The sequence below is a fragment of the Amphiprion ocellaris genome, chromosome 24, assembly GCF_022539595.1.
Source record: "Amphiprion ocellaris isolate individual 3 ecotype Okinawa chromosome 24, ASM2253959v1, whole genome shotgun sequence".
Taxonomy (NCBI): Eukaryota; Metazoa; Chordata; class Actinopteri; family Pomacentridae; genus Amphiprion; species Amphiprion ocellaris.
In genome coordinates this window covers 19,932,477-19,938,687 of record NC_072789.1, presented here as the reverse complement: position 1 = coordinate 19,938,687, position 6,211 = coordinate 19,932,477, and the positions used below count along the sequence as shown (strand labels likewise).

Below are 6,211 nucleotides of genomic sequence, written 5' to 3'. Positions count from 1 at the left end.
AGCCTGGAGGAAGTCCTGGAGAAGAGGTCAGAGCCTGGAGGGAGTCCTGGAGAAGAGGAGGAGGAGGTCAGAGCCTGGAGGGAGTCCTGGAGAGGAGGTCAGAGCCTGGAGGGAGTCCTGGAGAAGAGGTCAGAGCCTGGAGGGAGTCCTGGAGAAGAGGAGGAGGAGGTCAGAGCCTGGAGGGAGTCCTGGAGAGGAGGTCGGAGCCTGGAGGAAGTCCTGGAGAAGAGGTCAGAGCCTGGAGGGAGTCCTGGAGAAGAGGAGGAGGAGGTCAGAGCCTGGAGGGAGTCCTGGAGAAGAGGAGGAGGAGGTCAGAGCCTGGAGGGAGTCCTGGAGAAGAGGAGGAGGAGGTCAGAGCCTGGAGGGAGTCCTGGAGAGGAGGTCAGAGCCTGGAGGGAGTCCTGGAGAGGAGGTCAGAGCCTGGAGGGAGTCCTGGAGAGGAGGTCAGAGCCTGGAGGGAGTCCTGGAGAAGAGGAGGTCAGAGCCTGGAGGAAGTCCTGGAGAAGAGGAGGTCAGAGCCTGGAGGGAGTCCTGGGGAGGAGGTCAGAGCCTGGAGGGAGTCCTGGAGAAGAGGAGGTCAGAGCCTGGAGGGAGTCCTGGGGAGGAGGTCAGAGCCTGGAGGAAGTCCTGGAGAAGAGGAGGTCAGAGCCTGGAGGGAGGCGTCATGGTGTTGGAACTGCAGCTTGTTTACTTCCTCTACAGCGTCTCTTTCGTCACCTGGGTTACCTGGAGAACACACACCTGCAGCTCCTCTGAGAGGACAGAAACACACACGTCTGTTTGTGAGCGACAACCAAACGCTTCCCTCTCAGAGACAATCGTTCACTCAGGTTCCTCAGATGCTTCCCATTTACATAAAATGGCTGTTAGCAGTCATATAAAACTGATGCATGTTCAGTTTTACATGCTGCTGTTGCCATGACTGAACTTTTTATACTGCAGCGTGTTTGTTTTGTGCAAATGATGTTATGTAATCCAGCTACAGTGCTGGTTGTCGTACACTTAATGCTGCATTTTATTACCGAGTTGTGAGAGAAACAGAACAATACACAGCAGTACATGCATTTTGTGACAGAAAAACTATGAATTCATCTTAAAATATTAGCTGTAGACAACCTGAGACAACAATTTTAGCATTTCTATCAGTTCTGGCCATGTTTGGGTTCCTGAATATGCATCACTGGGACTAACCAAAGGGGTCATGAACGAGCGCAAAAGGACCGTAAGTGACCACAAACAGATTCTACCAACTACAGAGTGACTCAAAATGACCAAAGAGGGAAATAAAAACAACCACAAAAAGACAAACTAAGCAAAAAGTGTCAATAAAGGACACAAAATGAGCACAGAGAAGCTCAAGACAACCAAAAACAACCCCAAAGAGAAACTAAATCACCACAAATTGGTTAAAAAAAAAAAAAACAAAAAAAAAAAAACAAGCATGCTGAGACCAAAAAATGACCACAAACAACTACAAAAAGCAAACACAATAAAAGAAGAAGACCAAAAAGTAATGGAAAACAACCACAAGGGATGCAAAATGAGCACACAGTAACTCAAGACAACCACAAACTGACCAAAAACAACCATAAAGAGAAACAAAATTACCACAAATTGGTAAAAAAAAACAAAAAACAGCCACACTTAGACCAAACACAAATGCAAACGACCACGACGGGACTCAAATTGACCAAAAATCCTACAAAAAGCAACCACAAAGAGACAAAAAGACCAACAAATGATGGGACACAACCACAAAGAACACAAAAAAAACTCGACGACCACAATATGATGAAAAACAGCCATTAAGATGAACAGAATTATCCACAGTAGTGGAAAAAAACAACAAAAAGACCAAAAAGTAATGAAAGACAACTACAAAGGGACACTCAAAGACTGCAAAGAAGCTCAAGACAACCACAAACTGACCAAAAACAACCACAAAGAGAAACAGGATTGCCACAAAATGGTGAAAAAAAACAACGCAAACTATCTAAAATGGTTTATTTTATGCAAAATTATTTTCATTTTTTAGTCTGCGCGTAGTACACAAACGAGGACAACCTGTGTTCTCAGAAACTAAAAGATTTTCAAATAATTAACTGTTTTATGAAAACTAATTAGCACTTTAAAAAAAAAATATTTGAAGCAGAAAACAAGACAAAGCATGACTGAGATCCAAAACCAAGAAAACTCTGCTGATCATTATTTCAACCCAGTGATGACTTCAGATGTAAAATGATCAATCACAATGAAAACTGGATTAAAAACACATTTTAACAAAGACTTCAGATTAAAGCTAATGTTCCTAAATCAGCTCCAGATGGCAGATTTTACCTGAGAGCGTTCCTGGTCGAGCTCCTTGTGAGTGGAGACACTGAGCAGGAAGTTTTTTTATTATTCTTATTCAGCGACACGCCTCCACATGGCTTCCTCATGGTGCCACCAGTAACCTAGAAACAGCTTCCAGTCATCTGTCAATGATTGACGGGATACAACCTCATCACATTCATGTTTAATACGCTTTCAGCTCACTGTTTACTGTTTTGTTTGGTGTTGCCTACTGTTTTTGTTTACTAGTGTTTACGGTTGTTTTGTTCATTGTTGTGGACTGTTTACAGTTATTTGTTTACAGTTGCCTACTGTTTTTATTTAGACGTGTGTACAGTTGTGTTGCTTATTGTCATTTCATTGAGCTCAAAAACTCTTAAGTATCATATTATAAGTCAAATTTGACAATTTAACGTCACAGCAGCAGTGAAAAATACAATTAGATTAGATTTCTGGCAAACTGAAGGTCAAAAAAAATTAAAAAGTGGATTAAAAAGATGATTTTCAGCAGAACATTTGGGTGCTACTTTGCCAAATGAATGAATGAATTTGCATCAATGTTTGCGTTCAGTTGGCAGAGTTTCCTTCTTCTTTTAGGGGCAGATAAACTATAACATGTCAAACTAAAATAATTCAATCTATCTGCTGTTTAATCCGATTTTAATGATTTTTTTTAAGTGTAAGAAAGCAAATAATTGTGATTTTACAACTTCAGTCTCCATCCGTGACGGTTTAACTTTAAAATCTCATCTCAGGAGCCAGAAAAAACTTTAAAAATGATTAAAATTCCCACTATGAATGTGGCCAAACATACTGTTAGGGTCACTGACCCTGCTGCTGGAACTGATTTGCAAGAGAAAAAACGCCTTAAACACTAAATATGGGAACGTCAGTATGGGATGAAGTTCAGGAGTGGCTGTAAAATAGTTCCACTCGGAGCCATAAAATCATTAATAAATACATGACGTATTTAAAAATACATCATCGCAGTTTGTTAACAGCAGGAAACTGAAGGGTGACGGATTTCACAGGATTGCGAAACACCCGTGGAAATCTTGATACTGAAACCAGCAGCAATCCTCCACTAACAAGCGCCTCTTTCTGCTCCAGCTCGGCCCAACCAAAGCAAACAACGACCACAATCGGCCATTTCAAAGGTCAAGATCAAAGATAACTCTGTTTTCCAAACACCGGCCCTCAAGACGTCGTGTGTTGATCTTCCACCTCGTTTTATATCAACAAGTGTATGGATTTAACTGGAAATAGCAACCATGTGGTGCTTTAAAACCTTTAACAGAAGCTAGAAATGCTACCTTATCAATGAAAAATCTAAAGCGCCAATACCAAGAATTAAAAAGACCAATTTAATTATCGAACCAGTTTTGTTAATTGGGGTTTCATCAACGAAATAATGTTAAAAAGCAAAGATTAGCGCCTTGTTGCTCCTCAAAGATCCATTTTGAGCAGTGAAAAACTCCACAGAATTATCTAAAACACAGCCGTTTTGCTGTTGTGCCAGAAAATAGGTGAAATTTAAGTCATTTCAACCCCATTAACATGTTTTCACCACAGTTATTTTAAAGTACAAACATGTTGCAGTTAGCTTGCATTGAGGATTTTCATACTTTTCACTTGGTGAAGTGACACCAACAGAGCAGCAGCTCATTCAAGCAACACCAGCATCAGTTCTCAGGATTCTCTCTGACCTGTGGGTTTATATTGTAGTTGAAGGTCAGATTTAGATTACAGACCAACATGGAAACAACTAGTCTGCTTAGTCACAGCAGAATCTACAATCTCTAATCTCCTGCAGCGCCTGCCTGTCTAAAGGCCATTATGACCTTAGAAAGTGGAAAGAGTCATTTCTCCTGCTTTCCCCCCACTGTCTCACTTCTACTCAAGTGCATTCATTTTTTGTGATATTTACAGTGTAATCACACTTTTGTTAGAATTTACCAGCCGTATGTAACAATAACTCTTTGGAAACACTAATACTGAGCAAAAACATGACAAAATTGTCCACAGGCAGCGTCACAGATGTGTTACTCATTAATGACTCATTGTGATTTCTGGCCTAAGATAAGACACAACATTATTAATCCGCTAATAAAAGCTCACCTGGTTTATGACGTCCGTTCGGTTGTAGAGGTGCTGTGTGTTGTAGCAGAAACCATTTACTCCCCTGTATTTTAAAAAAAGAAGAGAATATAATAAAATATTGCACATTACACTTCATTTTTGTTCAGGATACATGAAAAGATGGATGGAATCATCAATTACCAATTATTCTCGAAAAGCTAAGATACTTCTATGAGCAATACATGAACGAAGCTAATGGAGTTAGCTTTAGCGTCGCTCACAAATATCACTTGGACGTTTATGCAAGTCACAGTGAGAAGGATGTTTAAAATACAAACTCACCTTTTGATGCAAATTCTTCTTATAAATGAAGAAATATCGGTGTTGGAGGGCGTGAAAAGCCACAAAAGACAAGATTTAAATCGAAGACAGCGGCTAAAATCATCCTGAAGTGCTGTCAGAATGGCGCTAAATTTAAAGAACGAGTAAACCCACATGCATGAAGCAAATATCTGTATTATTTTACGCTCATTAAAGCTCTTGTTTATGAGTTTTTCAGGATTTTAAGTGTTTTATTCTTTGTAGAACAACAATTACAGAAAGAAATAAAAACCCAAATCAAAATATGTAAGCATTTAAATACTACAGCTTGAAGTGGAGATTGCAAGGCTTCCAGGTGAAATTTAAAATAATTTACTCCTTTTTAAGCACCAAACACAATGTCATTTAATACTTTTTTTTAAACTGGCAAAAGCATGGACGCATGAAGGAAAACCAATCTAGAATTATGAATTTACTTCATATTTGTACAGCTGGATGCAACGATAATTAGTCATTTCCACTGACGTATTTAATTATTACAGTTAAAAATCACAAAATTAAACCACTTAAAAATGATTCATTTATGTGAGGTCTTCATTTTGCTAAAATTGCCGATGTAGCTGCAAAATTAAACGCCACAAAAACAGATTCAACAGCCACCCGAAAGACAATCCCATCGACTGTCTAATAAAGACGTATATAATCTTTATTATACACTCTATGGACAATCCACTGCTACAACAAACCCGGGCTTAGTTTTAGTAGCCAGTGATGCAAGATTTAAGACCCCAGTTCCCCCTAGTTCAATACTTTATAAGACTTTTAAAGGAACACTGTTAGTTCTCTAAACAAACAATATCACATTGGTCAGCTTCATCCTTTTATTGCCTTCAAGTTGGTGAAAGAGCGCAGTGCATACATGAAGCGTTGGCGGCACAGCAGTCCATGGAGATCACAGCGGTGGGAGGCTACAGTAGGCACGTCTTCAGATAAATATATATGCAGAGAGTCTCCTGAAAGGACCAAACCAGAGAGTAAAGTGCCACAGAAACACCAGCTGTGTCTCAGTCTTCCACTGCAATAGTAGAAAATGTACATTATTCAGTGTTTTTGGATCGGAGCTTCAGCTAAAAAGCACCACGTGTGAATCATCCGTTGTGTATTATTGTCCATAAAAGTAATGTCTGAACTGCTGGAAGAAGTCAGCTTTGTCTTCGTGACAATAAAGTCCAGTTATTGTGAAAATTGCTTCTTATTCTAGCAAAGAAAACTGAAGTTACACTCCAAAATTAGATATTTATCAAATGCAAAAGTGACACCTGCTCTTGTAGAATAATTCACTACACAAAGGAAGTTTGTCGTAAAAGAAGGAACCTCATGTCTTGTTTGACAAGATCATAACGGCATCGTAACCTAAAACAGATTCATACCATGTTTATTTAGTTTTATTAGAAAACTAAACGGACGTCATGAGTGAAAT

The 6,211-nt window shown here is 39.6% G+C and overlaps 1 protein-coding gene across 7 annotated transcripts in view; it reads right to left on the bottom strand.

Moving 5' to 3' along the window:
• Positions 1 to 5,598: 5,598 nt before the first annotated feature.
• Positions 5,599 to 6,211, bottom strand: part of LOC111574756 (protein Shroom2-like) — a 37,634-nt gene continuing 37,021 nt past the window's right edge. For all 7 annotated transcript variants that reach the window (XM_055008653.1, XM_055008654.1, XM_055008655.1 and 4 more), the window contains one exon: positions 5,599 to 6,211. This exon is cut by the window's right edge and continues 1,064 nt beyond it. The gene's annotated coding sequence lies outside the window, so the exon portion shown is untranslated.